Raw genomic sequence first — 10,727 nt, 5'->3', positions numbered from 1 at the left:
AAAAAAAAAAAAAAAAAAAAAAGAACTTAACCAAGTGTATTTAGTACTTTGGAATATAATTTCCTTTAGTGTATTCAAAGCACTATGTCTAAAGTGATTCATTCCTTAAGATAGCTCCATAGAAACTCGACACTGCTTACTCTGCTTCTCTCTCTTCTGTAATTCAACAGTCTGTAGAGGGTGATTAAGAAAGGGGGTGCTTGGGAGTCAGACCCATCCCAGTTAAGGATTCAGAGTGATAGTGGAGACCTCTGGAGGACCAAGGGGCATCAAGGCTGAATTTTTTAAGCTTTTTCCAAATTGCAGCGATATCACAGTATAGCCAGATGTTACTGACAACTTTCAGCTTGGTCCCATTACCAGACCAGAATGTACATATACACTAGGAATTAATCTTAACATCAATCCTGTAATTATCTCATGGCCTGCCCTATGATACTGCATTGTACCGTGTTTGTTTGTTGAAAGCCTTAACTTGCCAAATGCAAATATTGAAAATGCACAACAAGTTTCGTGTTTATGTTTTGGCCCTTGTATCTTAGAAAATCCTGGGAACCTCAGGAAATGGAAGTAGGCTGGGGCTGTTGACCTGTAAGAGCTTCTGTTTGGTGGGGGTTGGTTTTGGCAACTGATAGCAATTTACAGAGGAGGAAAAATGACTTTGACCCAACTTGACCTTTTTGGGAAAAGCATTTCAATATGGGGTGGTGCAGTGAAGGAGCATGCAGAGTGGTGTCACTGATTCAGAACCACAGTGTCATTGTCAGACCTGGACAACAGTCGGGACAGCCTGCATTGAATATATTCACTCTTAAAACAAACAGTTAGCAAAATATGTGGAAATTCCAGCAGGGCTAAACCCAAACACCAGTCAATTCACACACCACTTCCTGGCTCCACCTTGGCTCTGACCACCCAGGACAGCAAGCTTGGTTGCTGGCCTCTTGGCTCAGTGACCTATAAAGACCTGGGAGTCACTGAGCAGGCGATGGCTCGGGTGGAAGGAAGGAAGACGCTTCTGGGATGGAGAGAGACTCTGTTCAGTATATATCCCTAGAAAGCATCTTGGTGGGGGGTCTGCTGGTTTGAGGGCACCCTGGGAACGTTGGATCACCCCAGGAAGTGGGGCACTGAAGATGCTTTTGGGAAAATCCAACTTGGGTGTCTAGACCAAGGCAAGGGATACCGGACCTGATTGAAGTCGGGGCAAAAATGAGTTGGACCGCAGCTTAGAACTGGGGATTTGGGGCATCCTCCTACAGAGGGCAATTAATCTAAAAATGCAAGAGGTTTCTCAAATGCTTCGAGACAGACTTAGGGAAGGGAGTAACCAAGAAGCACCTTGAGATGTCAGCCTCAAGGGAGCCAATGGACTCTGCCAAAGCCAGCCAAGGGAGCTCTGTGGGTAACATCTGTGCACGAGTCTATGAAACCCTAAATATCACAATATGATGACTGCTGTGTGTATCCCCATCTGTAGTTTGTCTTGAAAGTAGAAGTTTTCAGAAGTTGAGGTACATATTAAATGAGAAGAGGGGATGGCTCGGCTATGAACTGCTCCAGGGCAGTGATCATATTCAATTTCATTTCTATTTTTTTTTTTTTTGAGATGGAATCTCGCTCTGTCACCCAGGCTGGAGTGTAGTGGCACCATCTCAGCTCCCTGCAACCTCCGTCTCCCAGGTTCAAGCGATCCTCCTGCCTTAGCCTCCCAAGTAGCTGGGATTACAAGTGTGTGCCACCATACCTGGCTAATATTTTTTGTATTTTTAGTAGAAACAGGGTTTCACCATGTTGGCCAGGCTGGTCTCAAACTCCCGACCGCAAGTGATCCACCTGCCTCGGCCTCCCAAAGTGCTGAGATTACAGGCATGAGTCACCACACCTGGCCTTCATTTCATTTTGAGTAACATTCAGTAAATGACTGTTTGGTGCCTGACCTGGGCTAGGCCACTGCACATCCACGGGCTCATTGAATCCTCATGGTAACCCATTCTTCAGATGAGAAAATAGAGGCTGTGAGAGATGACGTGGCTATCCCCAAACTAATGAAAAACAAGCAACAGAGCTGGGCTTGGAATTCAGGCTCTCAAAGTTCTGCTCTTTCCACTCAAGGCCCTCTTGCTCTTTTCTCTGTGTTTCCAGAGCTCAGCACCCAGGAGGCATAAATCATATCTGTTCCGTTAATTTCAATGACTGACAAAGATGACAATGTGGTCATAAAGGGGAAGAGATGCAGCCTTGTCATGACTCAGTGGGTGGTCACTTTGGGCTTTGGGTCACCTGTGGGCCACAAGGGTCTCACCTGTAAAATGGGCACAGTGCTTTCTTGTCCTAACTGCCTCAAATTAGCAATATATTATTTAGCCAGATAAGAACAATAGTAATGACCTCAACATTTGTTGAGCATTTACTCTGTGCCAGGCCCTATAGCGTGGGCTGAGGGCTCCACGGCCTGGGTTCAAATCCCATCTCCATCATTTACTGGTTATGTTGAGCCACAAAACCCTCTGTGATTCTCAGTTTCCTCATCTGTAAAATGGAGACAATCATAATATTTCATTGGGTTGAGCTGGGGGTTCAGTGAGACCATGGACCTAAAGTGCTTAGCACAGTACCTGATATTGCTCAATAAATACATTAGGTCCCGTTGTTATGGTTGACATCATTATCTCATAGATTATCTCATTTCATCCTCCCCACAACTTGATGAGCCTCTTAGTCCCTATTAGGAAAAGGAGGCTCAGCACAGATGCTGTTAATAATTAGTCGTCTGACCAACGTCACCAGCTAGGCACTGTACTCCTGGCCTCAATGCTGTGGGCTCATGAGTCCAAGGGTTAAAATGACTACACACTTGCCCTCATGATATTGTTATCACTGTTACTATTTTATTTTTATTTTTTATTTTTTTGAGATAGGGTCTCACTCCGATGCCCAGGCTGGAGTGCAGTGGCATGATCTCAGCTCACTGCAACCTCTGTCTCCTGGGTTCAAGCAACTCTCCTGCCTCAGTCTCCTAAGTAGCTGGGACTACTGGCACACGCCACCACGCCCAGCTAATTTTTGTATTTTTAGTAGAGACAGGGTTTCACCATGTTGGCCAGGCTAGTCTCGAACTCCTGATATCAAGTGATCCATACTCGTTGGCCTTCCAAAGTGCCGGGATTACAGGCGTGAGCCACTACGCTGGGCCATTATTACTGTTATTTTTATCCTGACATAATGAATCAGGGCTGACTTAGAAGGCTTCCCGGTGAGCGTGCTGGGTTGTCGCCAAGAGGTGGAGCATTTTACTTTCATTCAGACCCAGGCTGGCTGGGGCTGGCTACACCCTTTTGGTTTTCAGCAAGGCCAGCAGTAGCTGGCCAGTTGGTATCATCCTGGCGACCTTGGATCCCCTAAAGATTGGGAAAGAAATGGCCTGCAAGCTTGTCCCCCGCCTTTCTCATAATTTAGAGCCTCTAGAGAAGCTGGGAGGATGCTGTCATTTACCTGGAAACAGGGAAAATCTTCTCAACAGATTTTGACATTTTGAAAGCAGCTAACAAGCCCTGTGTCCCCAGGGGTGAGAAAATGCCATGATCCCGAGGTGGCTGAGCTTGGGGAGTGGGATTTCAATTTAACAGTCATCTCTCTATCTGATCGCCTTTACCAGTCCGAGGCTGGAGGGAGGGGCAAGGGCAGTGGGAAGGACGGAAAAGAGGAGAGAACCCCAAATGGAAACACCACTTCCCCAGGTCCGACCCTGTCCCCACTGGTACCTCATACTAAGGGTTTGATTGACGCTTAATTGGTATCTGAAAATAGATGTTCTGTCCCCAAACAGAGCACGATTCTACCCCTTCTCTCTTAGGAAGGCAAACTAGACAGGCAAGGGAAACAGATGCTTAATAAGAAAGGAAGGGAAGAAGGACTTGGTTTGAATCCTGAGTTTGTGCAGGGAGGATGGCCCAACAGCAGGTCCTCATGTTATTTATCTAGGGTAGCTTTTTACTTAAGATGATTATTATGATAAGAGCCTTTAGGATGATGTCAAAACTCAACATGTGTTCATGCCTGTAATCCCATCTCTTTGGGAGGCCAAGGTGGGCAGATCACAAGGTCACGAGATCGAGACCATCCTGGCTAACTTGGTGAAACCCCGTCTCTACTAAAAATACAAAAAATTAGCAGGGTGTGGAAGCGTGCACCTGTAGTCCCAGCTGCTGGGGAGGCTGAGGCAGGAGAATGGCATGAATCCAGGAGGCAGAGCTTGCAGTGAGCCGAGATCAGGTCACTGCACTCCAGCCTGGGTGACAGAGTGAGACTCCATCTCAGGAAAAAAAAAAAAAAAAAAAAAAAAAAAAAAACCAAAAAAAAACCAAAACAAAACAAAAAAAAACCACACAAAACAAAACAACAACAACAAAAAACTCAACATGTGTCTCAGGTTGTGTTAGCATCAAAGACAACCTCAGAGAACTAATAACGATCCTTAGCAAGAAAAATAAAAAGCAACGTATCAGCCACAATGATTCCCTTGACTATAATGCCTTTTTCCATTTTCTTTTGGGCAAACTCCTGTCTGAGCTTCAAAACGCAGCCCAGGTGTCACTTCTTGGGGTAAAACTTCCCTGGTACCTACCTGCTGATGTAATTATGTTCCCAAAGCATTTTGTATTCCTCTCTATTTCAGCACTAATTGAATCTTATACGAGTCTCTCCCCACACACATCCATGAGGGTCTCAAGGGCAGGGACGTCTATGTTTGCTCAGCTTTGCTCCTACCCCAGAACCATGCACACAGCAGGTTAGCGAGTGAATGGTGACAGATGAACTGATTTGTTCTATCTACTATCCCAGGCCAGATGCAATTTGCAAGGGGGTGGTGAAGATGAGGGTCACAAAGTCATACACACAATGCACTCTGTGATGGGGGACTGAAGTCTCACTGGCCCCACCCACAGTGACCCAGACTGTTGGCAAGAGAAATGGCTGCTAGATAAAGATTAATGCCTCAGCCTCCTGAGATGGACTTAAAATAAGATGCCTCTAGGGCTGATTTTCTTTGAATCTAGACAAATAAGGGCATGGAAGAGGGTGGGGATCCCTTCTGGGATTACCAAGGAGTCAGACCTCACTATTTCCTCCAGGAGTTTACAGTCTCCTGTGTCAGGAAGTTCTTCCTTATGTCTAACCTGCATCCATCCCGTTTCAGTTGCATTCTATTGCCTTTTGCCCAGTGCTTGGCAGTTGCTTTGCTGCTTTGCCCAGCTGCTTCTCAACCTCCATCTATGCCTTCCTGACTCAGGATTGCAGGTAGCGGCTGGGTTCCTCTTTGTGTCATTAACAATGCTAGGCCCCCTGTGGATGCTTAAACAAGCCATAAATGTGGGTTACAACTGGAAGGATACAAGCTGATTCCAGGAGCTCCAGGTACAGTAGCTTTGAGCAGGTAGAGGCGAGGTTAGGAGACCATCTTTCAGAATGGAAAGGAGAACATCGTGTTTGCTATTAATTTGCTCACCCTGGGAAGCATTTCTGAAGCCTGTGCCTATGGAGATGTCTAGCAGGCCACAACAGGGCTGTTTCCTTTGTGCTGGAGCTGGGACTCAAATACATCCGAGTGCTAGGGTCTCTGCCTCCTGACGGCGCTATTTCTGAGAGGCATTTGGAAAACTGAATCTCAGGCAACAGGATCAGGATGATTTCGCAGGCCCGTGACTTTTTTTTTCTTTTTTTCTTTTTTTTCGAGGCAGAGTCTCACTCTGTTGCCTAAGCTGGAATGCGGTGGTACAATCTCGGTTCACTGAAACCTCCACCTCCCAGACTCAAGGAATTCTTGTGCCTCAGCCTCTGAGTAGCTAGGACTACAAGTGTGTGCCCTCACGCCTGGGCTCATTTTTGTATTTTTAGTAGAGACGGCGTTTCACCATGTTGGCCACGCTGGTTTCGAACTCCCGACCTCAGGAGATCTGCCTGCCTCAGCCTCCCAAAGTGCTGGGATTACAGTCATAAAACACCTTGCCCGGCCTGGCCCGTGGTTTTAAATCTTTTTGGGTGAAATCCTACATTAAGGATTTGATGGTGGGCAAAGATGAATGTAAATCCCAAGCTCTGCTGGTCTATCAGTCATGCTCCCAGGAACTCTCTAGGCTAAAACTGCTCGGCAGACTTACTTCACCTTGGAAGATTCAGTCTTACCCCCTTTCTCCAGCACCCTCAAAGTCCTTCCCTTCTCCAAGCAAACGGAATTTCTATATTAGCAGAGGCCTTAAGGCAAACTCTCCATACATCTTCCTGTCCTTTCATCATCACATCCTGCAAAGGCTAGTGGTCCTCCTTCCAGTCCTGAGTTTGTGCAGGGAGAATGGCCCAACAGCAGGAATGTCCTCACTCTATTTATCTAGGGTAGCTTTTCACTTAAGGTGATTATTACGATAAGAGGCTTTAGGATGATGTCAAAACTCAGCATGTGTCTCAGTTATTGTTAGCACCAAAGACAACCTCAGAGAACTAATAATTATCCTTAGCAAGAAAAAAAAAGCAATGTTATCCGCTACAACCATTCCTTTTTTTTTTTTTTTTTTTTTTCAGATGGAGTCTCGCTCTGTCGCCCAGGCTGGAGTGCAGTGGTGCGATCTCAGCCCACTGCAACCTCCACCTCCCAGGTTCAAGCAATTCTCCCACCTCAGCCTCCCGAGTAGCTGGGGTTACAGGTGCCTACCATCATGCCCGGCTAATTTTTGTATTTTTAGTAGAGATGGAGTTTTGCCTTGTTGGCCAGGCTGGTCTCAAACTCCTGACCTCAGGGAATCTTCCCATCTTGGCCTCCCAAAATGCTGGGATTACAGGCGTGGCCCCGCATTCCTTTTACTATAATGCCTTTTTCCATTTTGTTTTAGGCAAACGCTTATCTGATCTTCAAAACCCTGAGGCCCTGTTCTCAATGTTGAGCTCAACTCCTCAGGCTTGAAGACCAAAGTTATGCTTTCAAGTTGGCATTGTCTAACTAAGGTGGGCAGTGTGCAAGGAAATGACCAGAGTCTGCCATTGCTCAGATTTCTGCATTGACTTTTAGTGTCTTTCTCACAGGGTCGAGGCCTCTGCTGTTTCTTCCTTCGAATCGAGATCTCAAGGGTTACTGCATACCAGGAATTACAAACTGATACCTAGAGGTTAAGTAGGTGGGTAAGCTAAACCAGTAAAGAAGGCTGGGTAACTTCAAAACAGGACACTTAGTCGCACATTAAAAAAGAAAGACTTGTGTGTGTAGAAATGAAGAATGTTCTTAGGTTTTTTTTGTTTTTTTTTTTTTGTTTGGAGACAGGTTCTTGCTCTGTCACCCAGGCTGGAGTGCAATGGCACTATCACGGTTCACTGTAGCCTCAATTTCCCTCAAGTGATACTCCCGCCTCAACCCCCCAAGTAGCTGGGACTACAGGTGCATGCCACCACGCCCAGTTAATAGTTTATACTTTTTTGTAGAGACGGGGTTTTGCCATGTTGCCCAGGCTGGTCTTAAATTCCTAGGCTCAAGTGATCCTCCTGCCTTGGACTCTTAGAGTGCTGGGGTTACAGGTGTGAGCCACTGTGCCCAGCCAAAAAAATCTTTCTTAAAACATGAACCTTTTGGTCCATCTCTACCTACCACTTATAAAAATGACATGGGCCCAGGTACAGTGGCTCATACCTGTAATCCCGGCACTTTGGGAGGCCAAGGCAGGTGGACCAGGCCAGGAGTTCGAGACCAGCCTGGCCAAGATGGTGAAACCCCATCTCCAAAAAATGTAAAAATTACCCAAGTGTGGTGGCACACGCCTGTAATTCTAGCTACTCGGGAGGCTGAGCAGGAAGGACTGCTTGAACCCAGGAGGCAGAGGTTGCGGTAAGCAGAGATAGCACTGTCTCACAATAAATAATAATAATAATAATAAAAAACATAGATACGAAAAGATTTAACTTTCCTTCTATTATAAGAAATCAAAAACACTAATGCTACTATAAATGACAATGGACACTGGCCTTAATAAGAGGGAGACAATAGGGAGTGGTGAGGTTTGTGGCCAACTAGAAAGCCACACTCTGTCTAGAGGGGGCAGCTGCTATTCAGTCTATGCAGATTGTTGCCCCATAAGAGTATGGTTGGCTGCAGCAACTCACACCTATAATCCCAGCACTTTAAGAGGCTGAGAAGGGAGGATTGCTTGAACTAGGAGTTTGAGACCAGCCTGGGCAACATAGCGAGATCCTGTCTCTACAAAAAATCTAAAAAATTAGCCAGGTCTGGTGGCACCAGCCTGTAGTCCTAGTTACTTGGGAGGCTGAGGTGGGAGGATCTCTTAAGTCTAGGAGATTGAGGTTGCAGTGAGTAACCTAAGATGGTGCCACTGCACCTCAGCCTGGGAGACAGAGCAAGACCCTGTCTTTAAAAAAAAGAGTATAGGTGCAATGTGGTCAGATTATGTAAATATTTTTTTTTTTTTTTTTTTTTTTTTTTTTTTTTTAGACAGAGTTTCACTCTGTCACCCAGGCTGGAGTGCAGTAGCGCGATCTTGGCTGATTGTAACCTCCGCCTCTTGGGTTCAAGCGATTCTCCTGCCTCAGCCTCCCGAGTAGCTGGAATTACAGGCACCCGCCACCATGCCCAGCTAATTTTTGTACTTTTAGTAGACATGGGGTTTCACCATGTTGGTCAGGCTGGTCTTGAACTCCTGACCTCGTGATTTGCCCCACTTGGCCTCCCAAAGTGCTGGGATTCCAGGTGTTAGCCACCGCACCTGGCCTTAGATTATGTACATTTTAAAGAGAAGCTGTAGATATATTTATGTAAAAATCTGAAACACTGGCAGTACGTTTAAAATATAACTATAAATTAGCTCTTAATACAATATGGTGTAGACCTAACAAATCAGGTCTGCAGGCTAGATCTGGCCCGAGGCTGCCTCTTACTGTCTTTCTTTGTCTTGTGAGGGCTCATATGATGGCCATACCTCTTTGTTTTCAATTAAGAAAGAAAATACAAAAGAGCTTTAAACCATATTTGTTCATTTAATCATGAATGGAGAATAGCTTCTTAATGCTTATGGTGTGGTCTTGACTTTTGAAGACAACATAATAAAAGTCTACAGTTGTGCTTTTCCACCAAACATTTCCAGACATCACCGCTAGAGGGGCATTCAGCTAGTGGGATCATGGGTCTCACCCACTACAGAAACCTCGATGTCCTTTCCTTCCTGGCCAGCCATCAGTGGCTAAGGAAAGCAATTGCCACCAAGGCTCTAGAATGTCTCATCCTCCCCGCTGAAGCTATGTAGAGAGGCTCTGAGGCCTTGTGTAGATGTGCTGGCAGTGAAAGCTGCCATCTGTAGGCCAAGCATCAGGAAAATAAAGCAGGTCATCACTTGCTGAGTCACCTAGGCCACCCCCATATTCCGACCTCCCACCGGTCACTCCACCCCGACTTCACTGCAATGCAGAGGATGGGTGTGAAATTCACACGCTTCCTTAGGGTTACCCTGACCTGGCCCATCAGCTTACTGGACAGGTGAGACAAAGGCGCTGCTGATCTGCAGCCAAATCTAGTCACTCTTTGTAACTGATACTGACTTAGCTGTCAAAACACATCTGAACAGATTGGCAAAGACTAAAAAGTTGGATAACAGATGGAGTTGGCGAGGCTGTGAGGAAACAGTCGCTCTCCTAGTTAGCTGGTAAGATTGATCCAACCACTATGGCAAGTACCACCAAAATCACAAATGTACATGAATTTTGACCCAACAATTCCACCTCTAGGAATTTATTCTATTTTGTTTGTTTTTTTTTTAGGACAGGGTCTCCCTCTGTTGCCCAGGCTAGAGCGCAGTGGTGCAGTAATACAATCACAGCTCACTGCAGCCTTGACCTTCCAGGCTCAGGTGATTCTCCCAGCTCAGTCTCTAGGGTAGCTGGGACAATAGGCATGTGCCATCATGCCCAGCTCATTTTTGGTTTTTTTTTTAGAGATAGGGTTTTGTCATGTTGCTCAGGCTGATCTCAAACTCTTGGGCTCAAGTGATGCCTTAGCCTTCCAAAGTATTGGATTACAGGCATGAGCCACCATGCCTGGGCTTTAGGAACATATTCTATTGATAAGCCTATCCATGTGCCAAACAAGGTATGTGCACAAGGTCACTCATTATAGCACTGTCATAGCAAAATATTGACAATGGCTCATTATGAAGGACTGACAGAATTACAGGATGATCACACCATGGAATATTATATGGCTGTAAAAAAGGAAACAAGATCCTCTTTACCTACTAATGGGGACTAATCTCTAAGATATGTTAATAAGTGAAAAAGCAAGGTATAAAACAACATGTGTAATGTGCTCTTATTTGTGCAAAATATTCAAAATAATGTGTGTGTTTGTCAATGCATAAAACACAGCTAAAAGAACACACAAAAACCATTAACATTGCTTGACTCTGGGGAGGAAAACTATGTGACTGGAATTAGGGACATATAGAGCTTTTTATTATGTATCTTTTTGCTTATTTATTTCAATTTTTTTAAGAGACAGGGTCTCACTCTGTCACTCAGGCTAGAGTGCAGAGGTGCTATATCACAGCTCACTGCAGCCTTGAACTCCTGTCCTCAAGTGATCCTCCTGCCTCAGTTGCCTGAGTAGCTAGGAACTATAGGTATATGCCATTATGCTCTACTAATTAAGAAAAAAAATTTTAATTGAGATAGGGTCTTGC

General features: G+C 45.4%; 1 protein-coding gene across 1 annotated transcript in view; it reads right to left on the bottom strand.

The window, feature by feature from the left end:
* The window catches only part of NOS1 (nitric oxide synthase 1), a 140,919-nt gene that overhangs the window by 76,220 nt on the left and 53,972 nt on the right, over positions 1–10,727 (bottom strand).

Source organism: Rhinopithecus bieti, unplaced genomic scaffold (assembly GCF_001698545.2).
Source record: "Rhinopithecus bieti isolate Rb0 unplaced genomic scaffold, ASM169854v2 scaffold_17010, whole genome shotgun sequence".
NCBI lineage: Eukaryota > Metazoa > Chordata > Mammalia > Primates > Cercopithecidae > Rhinopithecus > Rhinopithecus bieti.
The sequence above is the reverse complement of the archived record's forward strand: the minus strand, read 5'-3'. Positions and strand labels throughout refer to the sequence as shown.